General features: G+C 45.5%; 2 long non-coding RNA genes across 6 annotated transcripts; both read right to left on the bottom strand.

Moving 5' to 3' along the window:
• Positions 1–8,179: 8,179 nt before the first annotated feature.
• LOC127924707 (uncharacterized) lies at positions 8,180–22,581 on the bottom strand. 2 transcript variants are annotated; one of them, XR_008118672.1, is made up of 4 exons: positions 21,514–22,581; positions 12,068–12,191; positions 11,453–11,480; positions 8,180–8,620 (listed from the first exon to the last, which is right to left on the bottom strand). It is a non-coding gene; the product is annotated as an uncharacterized LOC127924707 (long non-coding RNA). The 2 variants fall into 2 exon arrangements; XR_008118673.1 differs by lacking the exon at positions 21,514–22,581 and adding an exon at positions 20,209–20,442.
• On the bottom strand, positions 9,302–10,414 carry LOC127924708 (uncharacterized). Of its 4 annotated transcripts, none has more exons than XR_008118675.1 (3): positions 10,368–10,414; positions 9,463–9,528; positions 9,302–9,429 (listed from the first exon to the last, which is right to left on the bottom strand). It is a non-coding gene; the product is annotated as an uncharacterized LOC127924708 (long non-coding RNA). The 4 variants fall into 4 exon arrangements; XR_008118676.1 differs by lacking the exon at positions 10,368–10,414 and adding an exon at positions 10,303–10,349; XR_008118677.1 differs by lacking the exon at positions 10,368–10,414 and adding an exon at positions 10,238–10,284.
• Positions 22,582–23,342: the final 761 nt, after the last annotated feature.

The raw sequence follows: 23,342 nt of genomic DNA, 5'->3' as shown, positions 1-23,342 counted from the left end.
CAGAACCCTGACCAGGTACATGCACTACACCTCCCTAAAGGTTTGTCAGGGGGAATAATCCAGTCTGAGTGTCTCTGAGTGTCGTCTCCAACCAGAACCCTGACCAGGTACATGCACTACACCTCCCTAAAGGTTTGTCAGGGGAATAATCCAGCCTGAGTGTCTCTGAGTGTCGTCTCCAACCAGAACCCTGACCAGGTACATGCACTACACCTCCCTAAAGGTTTGTCAGGGGAATAATCCAGTCTGAGTGTCTCTGAGTGTCGTCTCCAACCAGAACCCTGACCAGGTACATGCACTACACCTCCCTAAAGGTTTGTCAGGGGGAATAATCCAGTCTGAGTGTCTCTGAGTGTCGTCTCCAACCAGAACCCTGACCAGGTACATGCACTACACCTCCCTAAAGGTTTGTCAGGGGAATAATCCAGTCTGAGTGTCTCTGAGTGTCGTCTCCAACCAGAACCCTGACCAGGTACATGCACTACACCTCCCTAAAGGTTTGTCAGGGGAATAATCCAGTCTGAGTGTCTCTGAGTGTCGTCTCCAACCAGAACCCTGACCAGGTACATGCACTACACCTCCCTAAAGGTTTGTCAGGGGGAATAATCCAGTCTGAGATGGTCCTGAGTGTCGTCTCCAACCAGAACCCTGACCAGGTACATGCGCTACACCTCCCTAAAGGTTTGTCAGGGGGAATAATCCAGCCTGAGAGTCTCTGAGTGTCGTCTCCAACCAGAACCCTGACCAGGTACATGCACTACACCTCCCTAAAGGTTTGTCAGGGGGAATAATCCAGCCTGAGAGTCTCTGAGTGTCGTCTCCAACCAGAACCCTGACCAGGTACATGCACTACACCTCCCTAAAGGTTTGTCAGGGGGAATAATCCAGCCTGAGTGTCGTCTCCAACCAGAACCCTGACCAGGTACATGCACTACACCTCCCTAAAGGTTTGTCAGGGGGAATAATCCAGTCTGAGTGTCTCTGAGTGTCGTCTCCAACCAGAACCCTGACCAGGTACATGCACTACACCTCCCTAAAGGTTTGTCAGGGGGAATAATCCAGTCTGAGTGTCTCTGAGTGTCGTCTCCAACCAGAACCCTGGCCAGGTACATGCACTACACCTCCCTAAAGGTTTGTCAGGGGAATAATCCAGTCTGAGTGTCTCTGAGTGTCGTCTCCAACAGAACCCTGACCAGGTACATGCACTACACCTCCCTAAAGGTTTGTCAGGGGGAATAATCCAGTCTGAGTGTCTCTGAGTGTCGTCTCCAACCAGAACCCTGACCAGGTACATGCACTACACCTCCCTAAAGGTTTGTCAGGGGAATAATCCAGCCTGAGTGTCTCTGAGTGTCGTCTCCAACCAGAACCCTGACCAGGTACATGCACTACACCTACCTAAAGGTTTGTCAGGGGGAATAATCCAGCCTGAGTGTCTCTGAGTGTCGTCTCCAACCAGAACCCTGGCCAGGTACATGCACTACACCTCCCTAAAGGTTTGTCAGGGAGAATAATCCAGCCTGAGTGTCTCTGAGTGTCGTCTCCAACCAGAACCCTGGCCAGGTACATGCACTACACCTCCCTAAAGGTTTGTCAGGGGAATAATCCAGTCTGAGTGTCTCTGAGTGTCGTCTCCAACCAGAACCCTGACCAGGTACATGCACTACACCTCCCTAAAGGTTTGTCAGGGGGAATAATCCAGTCTGAGTGTCTCTGAGTGTCGTCTCCAACCAGAACCCTGACCAGGTACATGCACTACACCTCCCTAAAGGTTTGTCAGGGGAATAATCCAGTCTGAGTGTCTCTGAGTGTCGTCTCCAACCAGAACCCTGACCAGGTACATGCACTACACCTCCCTAAAGGTTTGTCAGGGGAATAATCCAGTCTGAGTGTCTCTGAGTGTCGTCTCCAACCAGAACCCTGACCAGGTACATGCACTACACCTCCCTAAAGGTTTGTCAGGGGAATAATCCAGTCTTAGTGTCTCTGAGTGTCGTCTCCAACCAGAACCCTGACCAGGTACATGCACTACACCTCCCTAAAGGTTTGTCAGGGGGAATAATCCAGTCTGAGTGTCTCTGAGTGTCGTCTCCAACCAGAACCCTGACCAGGTACATGCACTACACCTCCCTAAAGGTTTGTCAGGGGGAATAATCCAGTCTGCGTGTCTCTGAGTGTCGTCTCCAACCAGAACCCTGACCAGGTACATGCACTACACCTCCCTAAAGGTTTGTCAGGGGGAATAATCCAGTCTGAGTGTCTCTGAGTGTCGTCTCCAACCAGAACCCTGACCAGGTACATGCACTACACCTCCCTAAAGGTTTGTCAGGGGGAATAATCCAGTCTGAGTGTCTCTGAGTGTCGTCTCCAACCAGAACCCTGGCCAGGTACATGCACTACACCTCCCTAAAGGTTTGTCAGGGGGAATAATCCAGTCTGAGTGTCTCTGAGTGTCGTCTCCAACCAGAACCCTGACCAGGTACATGCACTACACCTCCCTTAAGGTTTGTCAGGGGGAATAATCCAGTCTGAGTGTCTCTGAGTGTCATCTCCAACCAGAACCCTGACCAGGTACATGCACTACACCTCCCTAAAGGTTTGTCAGGGGGAATAATCCAGCCTGAGTGTCTCTGAGTGTCGTCTCCAACCAGAACCCTGACCAGGTACATGCACTACACCTCCCTAAAGGTTTGTCAGGGGGAATAATCCAGTCTGAGTGTCTCTGAGTGTCGTCTCCAACCAGAACCCTGACCAGGTACATGCACTACAACTCCCTAAAGATTGGTCAGGGGGAATAATCCAGTCTGAGTGTCTCTGAGTGTCGTCTCCAACCAGAACCCTGACCAGGTACATGCACTACACCTCCCTAAAGGTTTGTCAGGGGGAATAATCCAGTCTGAGTGTCTCTGAGTGTCGTCTCCAACCAGAACCCTGACCAGGTACATGCACTACACCTCCCTAAAGGTTTGTCAGGGGGAATAATCCAGTCTGAGTGTCGTCTCCAATCAGAACCCTGACCAGGTACATGCACTACACCTCCCTAAAGGTTTGTCAGGGGGAATAATCCAGTCTGAGTGTCTCTGAGTGTCGTCTCCAACCAGAACCCTGACCAGGTACATGCACTACACCTCCCTAAAGGTTTGTCAGGGGGAATAATCCAGCCTGAGTGTCGTCTCCAACCAGAACCCTGACCAGGTACATGCACTACACCTCCCTAAAGGTTTGTCAGGGGGAATAATCCAGTCTGAGTGTCTCTGAGTGTCGTCTCCAACCAGAACCCTGACCAGGTACATGCACTACACCTCCCTAAAGGTTTGTCAGGGGGAATAATCCAGCCTGAGTGTCTCTGAGTGTCGTCTCCAACCAGAACCCTGACCAGGTACATGCACTACACCTCCCTAAAGGTTTGTCAGGGGGAATAATCCAGCCTGAGTGTCGTCTCCAACCAGAACCCTGACCAGGTACATGCACTACACCTCCCTAAAGGTTTGTCAGGGGGAATAATCCAGTCTGAGTGTCGTCTCCAACCAGAACCCTGACCAGGTACATGCACTACACCTCCCTAAAGGCTTGTCAGGGGGAATAATCCAGTCTGAGTGTCTCTGAGTGTCGTCTCCAACCAGAACCCTGACCAGGTACATGCACTACACCTCCCTAAAGGTTTGTCAGGGGGAATAATCCAGTCTGAGTGTCGTCTCCAACCAGAACCCTGACCAGGTACATGCACTACACCTCCCTAAAGGCTTGTCAGGGGGAATAATCCAGTCTGAGTGTCTCTGAGTGTCGTCTCCAACCAGAACCCTGACCAGGTACATGCACTACACCTCCCTAAAGGCTTGTCAGGGGGAATAATCCAGTCTGAGTGTCTCTGAGTGTCGTCTCCAACCAGAACCCTGACCAGGTACATGCACTACACCTCCCTAAAGGTTTGTCAGGGGGAATAATCCAGTCTGAGTGTCTCTGAGTGTCGTCTCCAACCAGAACCCTGACCAGGTACATGCACTACACCTCCCTAAAGGTTTGTCAGGGGAATAATCCAGTCTGAGTGTCGTCTCCAACCAGAACCCTGACCAGGTACATGCACTACACCTCCCTAAAGGTTTGTCAGGGGGAATAATCCAGCCTGAGTGTCTCTGAGTGTCTTCTCCAACCAGAACCCTGACCAGGTACATGCACTACACCTCCCTAAAGGTTTGTCAGGGGGAATAATCCAGTCTGAGTGTCTCTGAGTGTCGTCTCCAACCAGAACCCTGACCAGGTACATGCACTACACCTCCCTATAGGTTTGTCAGGGGGAATAATCCAGCCTGGGTGTCTCTGAGTGTCGTCTCCAACCAGAACCCTGACCAGGTACATGCACTACACCTCCCTATAGGTTTGTCAGGGGGAATAATCCAGCCTGGGTGTCTCTGAGTGTCGTCTCCAACCAGAACCCTGACCAGGTACATGCACTACACCTCCCTATAGGTTTGTCAGGGGGAATAATCCAGCCTGGGTGTCTCTGAGTGTCGTCTCCAACCAGAACCCTGACCAGGTACATGCACTACACCTCCCTAAAGGCTTGTCAGGGGGAATAATCCAGTCTGAGTGTCGTCTCCAACCAGAACCCTGACCAGGTACATGCACTACACCTCCCTAAAGGTTTGTCAGGGGGAATAATCCAGTCTGAGTGTCTCTGAGTGTCGTCTCCAACCAGAACCCTGACCAGGTACATGCACTACATCTCCCTAAAGGTTTGTCAGGGGGAATAATCCAGCCTGAGTGTCTCTGAGTGTCGTCTCCAACCAGAACCCTGACCAGGTACATGCACTACACCTCCCTAAAGGTTTGTCAGGGGGAATAATCCAGTCTGAGTGTCTCTGAGTGTCGTCTCCAACCAGAACCCTGACCAGGTACATGCACTACATCTCCCTATAGGTTTGTCAGGGGGAATAATCCAGTCTGAGTGTCTCTGAGTGTCGTCTCCAACCAGAACCCTGACCAGGTACATGCACTTGAACCCTTGTGCATCAGGTGGGACGTGTCCTCTTGGTGAAAACAATGAGTATACGGCAAAGTAAGATCCTGTTTGGGGGTTTTAGGCTGGGTTTCTGTACAGCACTTTGTGACATCAGCTGATGTAAGAAGGGCTTTATAAATAAATTTGATTGAGTTTGAGTGTCTCGTTCTGGACTCGTTCATTCTACCAATATGAGAAAACGTACAACAAAAAGTTTGAAAGTGATTTATTTTTTACTGAAGTGCCACAGAGGATTTTATGGACAGTAAGGAAATAACAACTGACATCTTCAACTGGTTTAGACAAAATTGCCAGCTAGGGAGTTGAGCTTGGTAGTGAAATTCAAGTATCAATTTACACAACCTCTTGCTTTTATCTCCAATATTCTCCAGTAACAACATGATCTTAAGTTTCCATGAACCTTAACGTGAACATACTTTAACCATGGTCAGGTTGGTTGGTCCCTGTCTTCACATCCTTGTGGTCCCTGAATCTTGGAGACAGATTGACCAACTTTAAGAGGGAACCCTTCATGTGTTCCCAGTGTGTCGGCACTAAGGTGTCACCTGGACAGAAGAGAGACAGTTTGGTATTTTAGTGAACAATTCATGACACAACAAATGCTGTCATTAAAAAAGTATCAATTCTGTACATATTCCTTCAGTACAGGCTCCTGAGTGGTGCAGCTGTCTATGGCACTGCATCTCAGTATAAGGGATGTCACTACAGTCCCTGGTTCAAATCCAGGCTGAGTCACATCCAGCTGTGATTGGGAGTCCCAAAGGACCGTGCACAATTGGCCCAGGGTCATCTGGATTTGGCTGAGGTAGGCTCTCATTGTAAATAAGAACTTATGCTTAACTGACTTGCATAGTTAAATAAAGACAAAATATTTATTTAAACTAATTATTTCAGATCTCACTGATGTAAATAGTTTAATTTATTTATATATTTAATTCATACAGATGAGAACATATAATAGTCACCTTTCAGTTATTTTCTCAATAATTCCATTTCTCTTCTGCCCTTTGTGTTGGAAGCGTTTCTGTACAGGACATTAGCCTCATTATCAACATTGTGGTCTTGGTTTTGCCATCCTCCCAGACTGCTCAACCGGTAGACTGATCGTCTGACGTTCTTTCCTTTCCACAACCATGTCCCTGATGATTCCGTCTGCAGTAAGCAAATCACGGCTCAGGCCCTCCAGACAGATCAGGGAGTCGGGGCCCTTCATCTCCAGGCGGATCCTGACAGTCAGCTCCCTCTGCATGGCCTGCAGCTGCTCCACATCCGCCTTGCTCAGCTGGCTGATGTGTGGGTCCTTGATGATTCTCTCAGTTTGCTCCTTCATGATAAGGTTTTCAACCCAGTGCCGGGTATGACTCACAGCCTGGGGGATCTCTGCACACAGCTGGAACACAGTTGGAGAAAACTCTCCCCTTAATGACAGAGTTCTCATTGCCAAAGCTTCCATCACTGGGTCCCATAAAGACGTCTATTGGGTGGAAGAAACATCAACAACATAATAAAACTTGTGTACATTTAGACGTCACATTGTCTTCTACCTCACACACTTTCATATTCACTGACCTTTGACCTTGGTGAAAACATTCTCCTTCATTCTCTCTTGTCCCCTTGGTAGCCGACTCATAACACTCACACACTTGTTCTCAGTATGTAATCCTCCTGCAGAAACACCACACATCCATGCTCCTTCATCGCCATGGATACAAATATGCTCTCCTGCTCTTGGAAGTACTTTCTTGTTCCAGACTTCATGATGGTGAGCTCATCAGTGCAGAAGGCAGCTGCCATCTTCTGAAAGAATCCCTTGGCCATCTTGACATAGAGACAGGCCCTTGAGAGGATGATTCTGAACCTTCTGGGTTCAAAACGGACATTCACCTCATCACACTTTTGGCAAAATTTATCCAGTTCTGACATTTTTTCTCCTGGATGAATTTAACTTGGACTTGACACAGACAGCCACGTCGACTTGTAAGTTGTTTTCAACAAAGTCGTCCAGAAAGGTCCAGACCTCTTTGACCGGGTCCAGAAAGGTCCAGACCTCTTTGACCGGGTCCAGAAAGGTACAGACCTCTTTGACCGGGTCCAGAAAGGTACAGACTTCTTTGACCGGGTCCAGAAAGCCAGAGACAATAATTCTGTCTCTGCTCTCTGGATGGAGCTTTATCACCACAGTTTTCCTCTTTGGGGAGTTGTATGTATCCACCAGGTGGCTGTTCAGATCCTTCCACCCAGGTATCGTCAACACATCCTGCTCCTCCACGACAAGGCTCTGCATGGACAGGGCAGTCTTCACCATCTGCTCTGCGTCAGTCAAGGATTTATCTGAGCTGCCAGTCAGAAGCACTTCTCCACCCTACATGCTATACACAGCACTGATGTGCCAAGCGCAAACAGGTCCTGGGACATCTCCATACTGTCCACTGACCTCAGGAAGTCCAGGATGTGAGGGTCGAGCTTCAGCTGCATCTTCCTCATTCTGAGCTTCCTCTCCAAGATCCAGTTCTGCACCTTGTTACACCTCTGCGACAAGACCTGAGAGAACCAGCTTCTTGGTGTCGTCTCTGTAAGAGAGACCCATATCTGCTGCGCGCTTCACCAGTCCTTCCTGCTGCAGGATGTAGAACATGGCAGGGGACACGTCCATCTCCTGTGAGACCCTGTCCCTCTGCCTCTGTATGTGACTCATGGCCCTCTTCATGAGGCTCTCCACCGACCGCCTGAGCCGCTTTGTGTCTTCAGCCAGACCGGCCGCTGTCTGAGCCCTTCTGGATGCATCCATCAGCAGGACAGCATCCTCTTTCACCACCGAGCGGACTTCCTTCTCCACCGCCTCCCACACTGGGGCACTTCAACAACACTCAAAAAGTTTACATATTGGGCCGTGATGTCATGGAAGACGTTCAAGGCTGTCACGACTCCCACTGACGGTGGCTCCCTCTTCGGCGGTCGTTGTGGCCGGTCTACTAGCCGCCACCGATCCCCTTTTCCTTTTCTGTTTGTTTGATCTTATTGGTTGCACCTGTCTCTTATTTTGTTTCTTGATTCATGTCCATTTAAGCCTGTTAGGCCGCCTATTGTTGTGCGGGATTGTTTTTCTGTTCGTCAGGTTGTGCGTGTTAATGTTCCTGTCCGTTTGTGCCCTGTGTTTGTGCCCTGTGTTTGTGCGTTGTTTTGGGCGTTGGTTTTGGGAATCCTAATGAAGTCGGTTCCCCAGTATCCTCTGCTCTCTGCATCTGACTCTGCACCCACCACTCCTGGTGTTTGTGACAAAGGCATTCTGTTTCACTCCGTCAATGTGTTTTTGTTTTCATTAGTCCTGTTTGCTTCAGCGGGTTCGGTGGAGGGCTGAGCTTGACCTCAGCACTGTCAATGTCCACCTGACTGAAGGGGACCATCATCTGGTCGTTGATGGTCTCTTCATGGAGAGGAATGACCATAAACAGGATGCAACCTCTCTGTGAAGGGTTCAGGCAGCTTCCACATTGGCCTGTTCTTGCCATACAAGACGTTGCCCAAGGACTCGTAGTACAGATATACGTTGACTTGGACTTTGCAAATTACATGGTTTTGATTTTTTTATTGTCTCCACAGCTGAAATGACATAGAAAACAGAGTAGCAAAGGCTGTGCAGAAACTAAACGCAAACGGTATGTTTAATTATGAGGAACCTTCTCCAGTACTACAGCAGTGCTAACAAATGAGGGACCTTCTCCAGTACTACAGCAGTGCTATGAGGGACCTTCTCCAGTACTACAGCAGTGCTTTATGAGGAACCTTCTCCAGTACTACAGCAGTGCTATGAGGAACCTTCTCAGTACTACAGCAGTGCTAAACCATGAGGAACCTTCTCCAGTACTACAGCAGTGCTATGAGTCATTTTGGAACCAATTCCATTCATTATTATATCCCCTTCCCTGTATATGACCTTCTCCAGTACTACAGCAGTGCTATGAGGAACCTCCAGTACTACAGCAGTGCTATGAGGAACCTTCTCCAGTACTACAGCAGTGCTATGAGGAACCTTCTCCAGTACTACAGCAGTGCTATGAGGAACCTTCTCCAGTACTACAGCAGTGCTATGAGGAACCTTCTCCAGTACTACAGCAGTGCTATGAGGAACCTTCTCCAGTACTAGCAGTACTTCTCCAGTACAGCAGTGCTATGAGGAACTTCTCCAGTACTACAGCAGTGCTATGAGGAACCTTCTCCAGTACTACAGCAGTGCTATGAGGAACCTTCTCCAGTACTACAGCAGTGCTATGAGGAACCTTCTCCAGTACTACAGCAGTGCTATGAGGAACCTTCTCCAGTACTACAGCAGTGCTATGAGGAAACTTCTCCAGTACTACAGCAGTGCTATGAGGAAACTTCTCCAGTACTACAGCAGTGCTATGAGGAACCTTCTCCAGTACTACAGCAGTGCTATGAGGAACCTTCTCCAGTACTACAGCAGTGCTATGAGGAAACTTCTCCAGTACTACAGCAGTGCTATGAGGAACCTTCTCCAGTACTACAGCAGTGCTATGAGGAAACTTCTCCAGTACTACAGCAGTGCTATGAGGAAAACTTCTCCAGTACTACAGCAGTGCTCTGAGGCCTTCTCCAGTACTACACCTGCAGTGCTATGAGGAACCTTCTCCAGTACTACAGCAGTGCTATGAGGAACCTTCTCCAGTACTACAGCAGTGCTATGAGGAACCTTCTCAGTACTACAGCAGTGCTATAGGAACCTTCTCCAGTACTAAGAGCAGTGCTATGAGGAACCTTCTCCAGTACTACAGCAGTGCTATGAGGAACCTTCTCCAGTGGTACAGAGTGCTAAAAGGAACCTTCTCCAGTACTCAGCAGTGCTATGAGGAAACCTTCTCCAGTACTACAGCAGTGCTATGAGGAACCTTCTCCAGTACTACAGCAGTGCTATGAGGAACCTTCTCCATCCAGTACTACAGCAGTGCTATGAGGAACCTTCTCCAGTACTACAGCAGTGCTATGAGGAACCTTCTCCAGTACTACAGCAGTGCTATGAGGAACCTTCTCCAGTACTACAGCAGTGCTATGAGGAAACCTTCTCAGTACTACAGCAGTGCTATAGAAACTTCTCCAGTACTACAGCAGTGCTAAACCAACTACAATTGGTGCTAACCTTCTCAGTACTACAGCAGTGCTATGAGGAACCTTCTCCAGTACTACAGCAGTGCTATGAGGAACCTTCTCCAGTACTACAGCAGTGCTATGAGGAACCTTCTCAGTACTACAGCAGTGCTATGAGGAACCTTCTCCAGTACTACAGCAGTGCTATGAGGAACCTTCTCAGTACTACAGCAGTGCTATGAGGAACCTTCTCCAGTACTACAGCAGTGCTATGAGGAACCTTCTCAGTACTACAGCAGTGCTATGAGGAACCTTCTCCAGTGCTACAGCAGTGCTATGAGGAACCTTCTCCAGTACTACAGCAGTGCTATGAGGAACCTTCTCCAGTACTACCAGTGCTAAAACCTTCTCCAGTACTACAGCAGTGCTATGAGGAACCTTCTCCAGTACTACAGCAGTGCTATGAGGAACCTTCTCCAGTGCTACAGCAGTGCTATGAGGAACCTTCTCAGTACTACAGCAGTCTATGAGGAACCTTCTCAGTACTACAGCAGTGCTATGAGGAACCTTCTCCAGTACTACAGCAGTGCTAACCCACTGATTAAATTCTCCAGTGCTACAGCAGTGCTTTTTTTCTCCAGTACTACAGCAGTGCTATGAGGAACCTTCTCCAGTACTACAGCAGTGCTAAGGAACCTTCTCCAGTACTACAGCAGTGCTATGAGGACCTTCTCCAGTACTACAGCAGTGCTATGAGGAACCTTCTCCTGTAACAGCAGTGCTAAGGAACCTTCTCCCCCTGTACTACAGCAGTGCTAGAGAACCTTCTCCAGTACTACAGCAGTGCTATGAGGAACCTTCTCCAGTGCTAAGCAGTTAACCCACCTTCCCAGTACTAAGCAGTGCTAACCCACTGTTCTCCTTACTACAGCAGTGCTATGAAAACTTCTCCAGTACTACAGCAGTGCTATGAGGAAACTTCTTCCAGTACTACCAGTAACAAGTGCTATGTTAACCTTGTTCCAGTACTACAGCAGTGCAGTTAAACTTATCCAGTACTAAGCAGTGCTAACCCACTGTTCAGTACTACAGCAGTGCTAAACTTTCTCCAGTACACAGCAGTGCTAACCCACTGTCTCCCTGTACACAGGCAGTTAACCCCTGTCTCCAGGTTAACAAGGCTTTGTTAACCCACTGTCTCCAAATACTGAACAAAATGAATGATTCAACACTCAACCCTAAATACCCAGTAAATACATGTTATTTTCTCTCTGTGTCATTAGGCCATCATAGAACAGTTGTGAAATAACATCAACAAGAGAATAGTGTTACCTGAAGATGTCTGACTTTTTGCATCAACCTGGAAAATGTGTAAAACAGACAAAAATAACAACAACAGATCAATTCAGTGCTTTAATTAAATCTGGTAAATCATTCTGTTTGTTTTTGGCCATATCAACATTAGACTGTGTGACATGATACTGTTTGGAGCACCATCAAACCCCAGGGTGATGTTATAGCGATGAGGACCATTCTATATCCTTTGTGTCGAGGCCCTTAGACACCTGTAAACTGAAGTACCCAAAACGGCCACTAGATGTCATCTGATAGTTAACTGGTAACTTTGAACGTTTCCAGTAATATACCCTCCCTTTGCAACCCTACGCAGCTCTCATGGTGATGTGGCATCTGGAAATATTACTGTCCAACATCACTTATATTCTTCTGTTGAACAATTAGACATCTTTTCATTGTTTTATTATTAAACATTGACAGAAGATTGTTGTTGTCTCTGTTTAAATGGGCACGGCGACAAAAGCAACCCGCGATGACTTTTTATTGGTTGCCATATTAGTTAGCAAACAAGCGCTGGGTCCGTTTCACGTTACACATTACAGATAGCACAACGGGTTAGTTTGTTTGTTGACTAATATAAATATCACTAACCAAACCAACAGCAACAGTGATGATGACATGTTGAAAAGACAGTCCATCTCCTCCAGTATCTATAACACCAACGCTGCAGGAGGTAGGGGTGCTGAAGGTGCTGGTTCTGAAGCTTCTGCAGCACCTGAAAAATACACCTTTTATTTGGATTTTTGTACATTTTTGTTGTCATTTTTTCTCCACAACGTATTTACTACCTAATTACTACACCATTTACTACAATATATACTACACACCCCTCCCCTTTTACTTGGCGGCAGGTAGCCTAGTGGTTACACTATGTTGGGACACATAATACTACACTAGGTTACTAGATTCAATCCCCATTTACTGCACATAATACTACACTGTTTTCTGCCCTACACATTTACACACAGTAATACTACACTGTTCCCCTAATTACACTAGGCTGCTCAACATAACTGTTCCCCAGTATAAAACAGAACTTTATTGCAAGTGGCTTCCATGTTCCCTGAACAAGGCTTAACCCACTGTTCCCCTGAACAAGGCAGTCCCACATCAATGAAATATTTTGTTGACTTTGAGAGAACTTAGAGTTGATTATTAAATTGCAACAAATGCAACAAGAAACGTTTAGGTTCATGAGTACATTTCAACATTTTCACTGGCATAATTATGTCTGTTTTTTCTGATGGCATTATATTCTTTTAAATATCATTTACGGTTTGAACAGGAATACTGGGTGGTACCGGGATGAAGGCACATTTCTGGGGAAGCTATTAAGCCCTACCTCAGACCCTGCTAAAGCTTTTCGACTTCTCTCCTGTAAGAAGGCCTCACACAGGTTCCTCAAAGCCAGGTTCATAGGTGGCTCCATTGAGGAACTTCCTCTGAAAACTGGACATTCTGGAGATTCCTTCCCTTTACACCATAGATCCAGACAGGCTTTGCAGACACTGTGTCTACAAAACAGAATGACAGGATCCTGGAATATGTCACAGGACAGATCTTCCTCCGGGAGAGATGATTTGAAAGCCATTTTCTCGCACAATGTGTCATCCCCTAAAGATTACTTTCACTTTTAACAACAATTTTTTAAAGACTTTCAATTTTAACAACCTCCACTTGTTTTCAACCAAACGTTGAGAAGCACTTGGTCACAGCTTTTATGCCTTTTGGTTTATGCAGTGGTTTATTATCTCTCTATGGCTAAACAATCTCAGTCCCAGTGTACGTCAGATGGACTTGGTCACTGGAGAGCTGTCAAACTCCCTGAGTTGAACTTTATCAAGGGTGGGGTGTACAGTAACCTGCATAGATAGGCAGTCATTACATGTGTGTTTCCTTGTACTATGCTTGTTGGAAACAGAAGTCTTGTGGGGTCCAGAAGTACTCACATGGATAGTAAAACAAGGACAATTCTGGTGGCATTTTGCAGGTCCCCAAGGCAAAAATAGTATTTTAGGCTTATTTGTTTGAGGGTTAGGTTGATGGGGTTAGAGGTTTGAGGTTAAGGTTAGGGTTAAGGTTAGTGACATGGGTAATGAAGGGTTTGGGAAAATAGGATTTTGAATGAAAATCAATTGTTCGGTCCTCACAAGGATAGTAAAACAAACACGTGTGTGTGTGTGTGTGTGTGTGTGTGTGTGTGTGTGTGTGTGTGTGTGTGTGTGTGTGTGTGTGTGTGTGTGTGTGTGTGTGTGTGTGTGTGTGTGTGTGTGTGTGTGTGTGTGTGTGTGTGTGTGTGTGTGTGTGTGTGTGTGTGTGTGTGTGTGTGTGTGTATGTGTGCTCCGCTCTAAACTTCTCTTTAAGGATGTAAGAACTTTCCACCACATGAGGGCGCACATTCACTGCCTCCTGGCAAGTGTAGACAGAATCAGGAGTGTACTGTATCCACACATACTCTGTAACATATCATATTTACATATTATATCATTCAAATACTATTATAAACAATAATATAATATAGTATTGCAGTATGAACGAGTCACGCACACTCACAACAGGAGTTTAAAGTGTGCATCAAAATATTGGACTTTGTGTAAATTCCTCTGTCTGTTTTCTGTCTCTATATTGTCTGTCACTAGCAGCATCATTTCACCAGGTCACATTCTGACTGAGTAGATGTACTTGGTGAATAAAAAGTATTCTGATTCTGATTGGCTGTAGACAATGATCATAATACGCCCTCATGTGGTGACAGGTTGTAACTTCAGGTGAACACCAGTTAGTTGTTACGTGTGTGTGCGCACGCCCTTTGTCCTTGCGTAAATGTGTGTGTTCAGACAAGAGGAATCCCATAAGCTAAGTCTCTGTCGCCACAGCTGGCCCCTATGTCCCACAGACATGAGAGGGACCAGAAGAGAATTCTCCCGGGGGCTTAAGACAAAACACACGGCAAGCTATAGACACAGGGACCACATGCCCTGACCTCCACCCCTCATGTATTGCTGTGTGTGTGCTCTCTGAGAGACCACTAGTCCAACAGTTGCTGGGTGATGTCATGTCGTCCGGCAAAATACTGGGCTACATTTTTCTCCCAGGCTTCCCAGTGCTTTGTTGTACTGGGTTGGAAGAGGGTGGCAGGCAGGCAGCGAGAGAGAGAGGCAGCTGATATCTCTGTTACTCCCCGGGTTTAGCCAGTGTTCGAAGGTGTTCCGCATGTGGAATGTTGAGACTGGTGGGGGGATGTATGTTGGTGGGGCCACGCGAAGGGTTGAACGTGAGGGAAAGGCAACAGAGAGAGGGGGAAGGAGGAGTGGGAAGGCCAGGCAGAGAATGAGAGAGGGAGGGAGAGAAAGAGAAAGAAAAGAGGGCTTGATCTTTTGATGCAGTGAAGACGGGAAGTTGTGACATTTCATACCAGGAAGACACAAAGCTGACTTCTTACATTAGAACACCAACAGGAAGACACAAAGCTGACTTCTTACATTAGAACACCAACAGGAAGACATAAAGCTGACTTCTTACATTAGAACACCAACAGGAAGACACAAAGCTGACTTCTTACATCAGAACACCAACAGGACGACGTAAAGCTGACTTCTTACATTAGAACACCAACAGGAAGACACAAAGCTGACTTCTTACATTAGAACACCAACAGGAAGACACAAAGCTGACTTCTTACAGCAGAACACCAACAGGAAGACACAAAGCTGACTTCTTACAGCAGAACACCAACAGGAAGACATAAAGCTGACTTCTTACATTAGAACACCAACAGGAACACACAAAGCTTAGTTCTTACATTAGAACACCAACAGGAAGACATAAAGCTGATTTCTTACATTAGAACACCAACAGGAAGACATAAAGCTGACTTCTTACATTAGAACACCAACAGGAAGACATAAAGCTGACTTCTTACATTAGAACACCAACAGGAAGACATAAAGCTGACTTCTTACATTAGAACACCAACAGGAAGACATAAAGCTGACTTCTTACATTAGAACACCAACAGGAAGACATAAAGCTGACTTCTTACATTAGAACACCAACAGGAAGACATAAAGCTGACTTCTTACATTAGAACACCAACAGGAAGACACAAAGCTGACTTCTTACATTAGAACACCAACAGGAAGACATAAAGCTGACTTCTTACATTAGAACACCAACAGGAAGACACAAAGCTGACTTCTTACATTAGAACACCAACAGGAAGACACAAAGCTGACTTCTTACATTAGAACACCAACAGGAAGACATAAAGCTGACTTCTTACATTAGAACACCAACAGGAAGACACAAAGCTGACTTGATCTTGGAATGTACTACATTAGAACACCAACAGCCTAATCTCTTTAAAGCTGTAATTGATCTTGGAATGTACTACTGAGCCTCTCTTGCTACTCCTCCGTGCTCGAGAGAGATTGGGAGACAGATTTAGGGAATGAGATGGGATATTCCAAATGCCCAGACTTGTTACCCAAAATGATCATATGGCACACCATACTTGGAAGCAAGTTGTTGACATACCAAAAGCCTTGAAACATGCACAGAAGGGGATGAGGAAAATACAAGAAAGATTGAGAAAGGAGATAAGCAGGGAAAGAGAGAGAGAGAGAGAGAGAGAGAGAGAGAGAGAGAGAGAGAGAGAGAGAGAGAGAGAGAGAGAGAGAGAGAGAGAGAGAGAGAGAGAGAGAGAGAGAGAGAGATTGTATTGCTGTCATGACTCATGTCACACAGGTGAAACCTCTTACTCCATAATTGATCCTGAGAATCTACCTAAAATATCTTTATTATTGACTCATGTATTAAGAACCACCTCTGTGGCCTGCATTGTGTCCACTCCAGTGTAAATTACACCTCTGTATCTGGCCTGCATTGTGTCCACTCCAGTGTAAATTACACCTCTGTGTCTGGCCTGCATTGTGTCCACTCCAGTGTAAATTACACCTCTGTATCTGGCCTGCATTGTGTCCACTCCAGTGTAAATTACACCTCTGTATCTGTGTCTGGCCTGCATTGTGTCCACTCAGTGTAAACCTTGTATCTATGTCTGGCCTGCATTGTGTCCACTCCAGTGTAAATTAAACCTCTGTATCTGTGTCTGGCCTGCATTGTGTCCACACCAGTGTAAATTACACCTCTGTATCTGTGTCTGGCCTGCATTGTGTCCACTCCAGTGTAAATTACACCTCTGTATCTGTGTCTGGCCTGCATTGTGTCCACTCCAGTGTAAATTACACCTCTGTGTCTGGCCTGCATTGTGTCCACTCCAGTGTAAATTACACCTCTGTATCTGTATCTGGCCTGCATTGTGTCCACTCCAGTGTAAATTACTCCTCTGTATCTGTATCTGGCCTGCATTGTGTCCACTCCAGTGTAAATTACACCTCTGTATCTGTGTCTGGCCTGCATTGTGTCCACTCCAGTGTAAATTACACCTCTGTATCTGTGTCTGGCCTGCATTGTGTCCACTCCAGTGTAAATTACACCTCTGTATCTGTGTCTGGCCTGCATTGTGTCCACTCCAGTGTAAATTACACCTCTGTATCTGTGTCTGGCCTGCATTGTGTCCACACCAGTGTAAATTACACCTCTGTATCTGTGTCTGGCCTGCATTGTGTCCACACCAGTGTAAATTACACCTCTGTATCTGTGTCTGGCCTGCATTGTGTCCACTCCAGTGTAAATTACACCTCTGTATCTGTGTCTGGCCTGCATTGTGTCCACTCCAGTGTAAATTACACCTCTGTATCTGTGTCTGGCCTGCATTGTGTCCACTCCAGCGTAAATTACACCTCTGTATCTGTGTCTGGCCTGCATTGTGTCCACTCCAGTGTAAATTACACCTCTGTATCTGTGTCTGGCCTGCATTGTGTCCACTCCAGTGTAAATTACACCTCTGTTCTGTGTCTGGCCTGCATTGTGTCCACTCCAGTCTAAATTACACCTCTGTGTCTGGCCTGTATTGTGTCCACTCCAGTGTAAATTACACCTCTGTGTCTGGCCTGCATTGTGTCCACACCAGTGTAAATTACACCTCTGTATCTGTGTCTGGCCTGCATTGTGTCCACTCCAGTGTAAATTACACCTCTGTATCTGTGTCTGGCCTGCATTGTGTCCACTCCAGTGTAAATTACACCTCTGTATCTGTGTCTGGCCTGCATTGTGTCCACTCCAGTGTAAATTACACCTCTGTATCTGTGTCTGGCCTGCATTGTGTCCACTCCAGTGTAAATTACACCTCTGTATCTGTGTCTGGCCTGCATTGTGTCCACTCCAGTGTAAATTACACCTCTGTGTCTGGCCTGCATTGTGTCCACTCCAGTGTAAATTACACCTCTGTATCTGTGTCTGGCCTGCATTGTGTCCACACCAGTGTAAATTACACCTCTGTATCTGTATCTGGCCTGCATTGTGTCCACTCCAGTGTAAATTACACCTCTGTATCTGTGTCTGGCCTGCATTGTGTCCACTCCAGTGTAAATTACACCTCTGTATCTGTATCTGGCCTGCATTGTGTCCACTCCAGTGTAAATTACACCTCTGTATCTGTGTCTGGCCTGCATTGTGTCCACTCCAGTGTAAATTACACCTCTGTATCTGTATCTGGCCTGCATTGTGTCCACTCCAGTGTAAATTACACCTCTGTATCTGTATCTGGCCTGCATTGTGTCCACTCCAGTGTAAATTACACCTCTGTATCTGTGTCTGGCCTGCATTGTGTCCACTCCAGTGTAAATTACACCTCTGTATCTGTGTCTGGCCTGCATTGTGTCCACTCCAGTGTAAATTACACCTCTGTGTCTGGCCTGCATTGTGTCCACTCCAGTGTAAATTACACCTCTGTATCTGTATCTGGCCTGCATTGTGTCCACTCCAGTGTAAATTACACCTCTGTGTCTGTGTCTGGCCTGCATTGTGTCCACTCAGTGTAAATTACACCTCTGTATCTGTGTCTGGCCTGCATTGTGTCCACTCCAGTGTAAATTACACCTCTGTGTCTGGCCTGCATTGTGTCCACTCCAGTGTAAATTACACCTCTGTATCTGTGTCTGGCCTGCATTGTGTCCACTCCAGTGTAAATTACACCTCTGTATCTGTATCTGGCCTGCATTGTGTCCACTCCAGTGTAAATTACACCTCTGTATCTGTGTCTGGCCTGCATTGTGTCCACACCAGTGTAAATTACACCTCTGTATCTGTGTCTGGCCTGCATTGTGTCCAGCTCCAGTGTAAATTACACCTCTGTATCTGTGTCTGGCCTGCATTGTGTCCACTCCAGTGTAAATTACACCTCTGTATCTGTATCTGGCCTGCATTGTGTCCAGCTCCAGTGTAAATTACACCTCTGTATCTGTGTCTGGCCTGCATTGTGTCTACTCCAGTGTAAATTACACCTCTGTATCTGTGTCTGGCCTGCATTGTGTCCACTCCTGTGTAAATTACACCTCTGTACCTGTGTCTGGCCTGCATTGTGTCTACAGCTCCTGTAAATTACACCTCTGTATCTATGTCTGGCCTGCATTGTGTCTACTCAGTGTAAATTACACCTCTGTATCTGTGTCTGGCCTGCATTGTGTCTCTCCAGTGTAAATTACACCTCTGTGTCTGTGTCTGGCCTGCATTGTGTCCACTCCAGTGTAAATTACACCTCTGTATCTATGTCTGGCCTGCATTGTGTCTACTCCAGTGTAAATTACACCTCTGTGTCTGTGTCTGGCCTGCATTGTGTCTACTCCAGTGTAAATTACACTCTGTATCTGTGTCTGGCCTGCATTGTGTCAGCTCCAGTGTAAATTACACCTCTGTGTCTGTGTCTGGCCTGCATTGTGTCCACTCCAGTGTAAATTACTGGGCAGTGTTGAGCGATGAGATTTTAAACTTCCCCATCTTTCCATAAGATGACAATCCTGTTTGAACGCAGATCTCATCAGATTGATGAGGAACCCAAGAGCATGCTGGGAAAGGAGCCTCAGTGCTATTAAGGCAGGTCTTCACTGTTCTTCACTGACTCCAATAGGAGCTGGAGGAAAGACCTGGAGAACAGGTTGGAGACAACGCTGTCCAGCAACAGCTCCTGTTTACAAACAGCTCCTGTCCAGCAACAGCTCCGGTCCAGCAACAGCTCCTGTCCAGCAACAGCTCCTGTTTACAAACAGTTCCTGTCCAGCAACATCTCCTGTTTAAAAACAGCTCCTGGTCTACACAATGCTGATTAAAAACAGCTCCTGGTCTACACAATGCTGATTAAAAACAGCTCCTGGTCTACACAATGCTGATTACAAACAGCTCCTGGTCTACACAATGCTGATTACAAACAGCTCCTGGTCTACACAATGCTGATTAAAAACAGCTCCTGGTCTACACAATGCTGATTAAAAACAGCTCCTGGTCTACACAATGCTGATTACAAACAGCTCCTGGTCTACACAATGCTGATTACAAACAGCTCCTGGTCTACACAATGCTGATTCAAGTAGCTATCAGAGTTTAGAACACCACACCCCTGGAACTGCAATGTGATTTTACATTAAAGACCTGTGTGTGTTGTGGTCTGTCTGTCTGTCTGTCTGTCTGTCTGTCTGTCTGTCTGTCTGTCTGTCTGTCTGTCTGTCTGTGTGCATGTGCATGCGTGCCTGTGTCTCTCTTCTCTGAGGCAGTGGGTCACAGCTGACACTGTAAACTCATTGACCACCCATACATCACATTCCTGCCCCCCTACCGTGAGTTATGAATGAGGTCCTGAGTGGTCCCCCCCTGAATATACATCCCAGTAGCAGGCAGGCCCCAGTGATTAATCATACTTTGGTTCCTCTCCCCAGCTGGATCTTTTTCCCCTCTCTGTTGACATGGCTTCCACTGGCACCACTTCCCACCTAGACTCCTAACTGAGCCCCTAGACAGCCTACTAATGTCAGCCGGGCCAGACAGGAATGCTCCTCTGTTTTCCTTGACCTCTTTTTTCCCCTTCTTCGACAAGTCATTAACAGTGAGGCGACGCCCTCCTCGTGTGTAAGAATGTTTTTTTCGTTGTGTCGTGGCATGGTCCGGGTTGAACAAGAATTGGGATTTGAGGGGTTGGAGAACTCAGAGTCTGGAGGGATGATGATGAAGATCAGACGTGATGTGTGGCTGTTGTTGATGATATGTGGAGATACCATCTATATTTAATTCTCTTCTCACCTCTGTAACTCTTTATCTGTAAATTAAAATGTCTTCTCAGTCAACTTTCCTGGTAAATTAAATTGTCTTCTCAGTCAACTTTCCTGGTAAATTAAATTGTCTTCTCAGTCAACTTTCCTGGTAAATTAAATTGTCTTCTCAGTCAACTTTCCTGGTAAATTAAATTGTCTTCTCAGTCATCTTTCCTGGTAAATTAAATTGTCTTCTCAGTCATCTTTCCTGGTAAATTAAATTGTCTTCTCAGTCATCTTTCCTGGTAAATTAAATTGTCTTCTCAGTCAACTTTCCTGGTAAATTAAATTGTCTTCTCAGTCAACTTTCCTGGTAAATTAAATTGTCTTCTAGTCAACTTTCCTGGTAAATTAAATTGTCTTCTCAGTCAACTCTCCTGGTAAATTAAATTGTCCTCTCAATCAACTTTCCTGGTAAATTAAATTGTCCTCTCAATCAACTTTCCTGGTAAATGAAATTGTCTTCTCAGTCAACTCTCCTGGTAAATTAAATTGTCTTCTCAGTCAACTCTCCTGGTAAATTAAATTGTCTTCTCAGTCAACTTTCCTGGTAAATTAAATTGTCTTCTCAGTCAACTCTCCTGGTAAATTAAATTGTCCTCTCAATCAACTTTCCTGGAAAATTAAAATGTCTTCTCAATCAACTTTCCTGGTAAATGAAATTGTCTTCTACTTAGGTAGCTTGGGTTTCACTGTTGGTTTGTGAGTGTTTGTGTCTGTGTGAGTGTCTGTCGCCACACGGTACTGTTTCGGTTTCGTTCATGTTCACATTTATTGTTTTGTATTTTATAGTGTTCAGTTTATTTATTAAAGTAATCATCATGAACACTTACCACGCTGCATCTTGGTCTGGTCCTTACTCCTCTTCAGACGAAGAGGAGATCTGCCGTTACACTGGTAAATTAAACTGTCTTCTCAGTCAACTTTCCTGGTAAATTAAACTGTCTTCTCAGTCAACTTTCCTAGTAAATTAAATTGTCCTCTCAGTCAACTTTCCTGGTAAATTAAACTGTCTTCTCAGTCAACTTTCCTGGTAAATTAAATTGTCTTCTCAGTCAACTTTCCTGGTAAATTAAACTGTCTTCTCAGTCAACTTTCCTGGTAAATTAAATTGTCTTCTCAGTCAACTTTCCTGGTAAATTAAACTGTCTTCTCAGTCAACTTTCCTGGTAAATTAAATTGTCTTCTCAGTCAACTTTCCTGGTAAATTAAATTGTCTTCTCAGTCAACTTTCCTGGTAAATTAAATTGTCTTCTCAGTCAACTTTCCTGGTAAATTCAATTGTCCTCTCAGTCAACTTTCCTAGTAAATTCAATTGTCTTCTCAGTCAACTTTCCTAGTAAATTCAATTGTCTTCTCAGTCAACTTTCCTAGTAAATTCAATTGTCCTCTCAGTCAACTTTCCTGGTAAATTAAATTGTCTTCTCAGTCAACTTTCCTGGTAAATTAAATTATCTTCTCAGTCAACTCCTAGTAAATTAAATTGTCTTCTCAGTCAACTTTCCTGGTAAATTAAATGGTCTTCTCAGTCAACTTTCCTGGTAAATTAAATTGTCTTCTCAGTCAACTTTCCTGGTAAATTAAATTGTCTTCTCAGTCAACTTTCCTGGTAAATGAAATTGTCTTCTCAGTCAACTTTCCTGGTAAATGAAATTGTCTTCTCAGTCAACTTTCCTGGTAAATTAAATTGTCTTCTCAGTCAACTTTCCTGGTAAATTAAACTGTCTTCTCAATCAACTTTCCTGGTAAATTAAATTGTCTTCTCAGTCAACTTTCCCTGGTAAATTAAATTGTCTTCTCAGTCAACATTCCTGGTAAATTAAAATGTCTTCTCAGTCAACTTTCCTGGTAAATTAAATTGTCCTCTCAATCAACTTTCCTGGTAAATTAAAATGTCTTCTCAGTCAACTTTCCTGGTAAATGAAATTGTCTTCTCAGTCAACTTTCCTGGTGAATTAAGGGTTAAATAAATCAAATGGAGCGATAAAAGAGCATGTGTTTTTAGAGGTGTTCTAGGTTTTGAGACTGTTTAAGTGTTTTGAGACTGTTTTTAAATGTTTGGGTGCTGAGTTGATCTTATCATTTAATCTAAGTCAAATATTGTTTGAGAGGGCAGGGACACTTTGAGGTATATATAGAGAGAGAGGTAGAGAGAGAGAGAGGTACAGAGAGAGAGGTAGAGAGAGAACATACTTTTCCCTAATATATTTTACTTAACCCTCCAAAGTCCATGGAATACCAATTGGTCAACATATTGCACAGGCTCAATCAAATTCATTTTCACTCTTTAACCATAGAACAGTGTTACTGTATACAGGCCAATACTTCTACATCGCCCATTTGGCCATCATTATACATGAAATAATGAGATTAAACCGTTTGGAATCTATGGAAAGTTACTTTTAGAAGCGTAGCATTGAAAGCAGTGGGGTGCGAGCAGGCTCCTCAGCAGCTCTCTGTTGGCTGAGTAGTGGTAGTTGTTACGCTAGCAGCTTGTGGCTAAGCTGGCTCCACAGCCTAGGGGAATGTCTGGCTACAGTGGCAAAACCATTTATTTACAGACACTTCCAGAGTTGAGGTCTAACACCCATAGCCAAAGTGCAACCCTCTTAGTGTGTGTGTGTGTGTGTGTGTGTGTGTGTGTGTGTGTGTGTGTGTGTGT

The sequence above is a fragment of the Oncorhynchus keta genome, unplaced genomic scaffold (genome assembly GCF_023373465.1).
Source record: "Oncorhynchus keta strain PuntledgeMale-10-30-2019 unplaced genomic scaffold, Oket_V2 Un_contig_4470_pilon_pilon, whole genome shotgun sequence".
Classification (NCBI taxonomy): Eukaryota; Metazoa; Chordata; class Actinopteri; order Salmoniformes; family Salmonidae; genus Oncorhynchus; species Oncorhynchus keta.
Note: the sequence above shows the minus strand (reverse complement) of the source record. Positions and strands in the feature narration are given on the sequence as shown.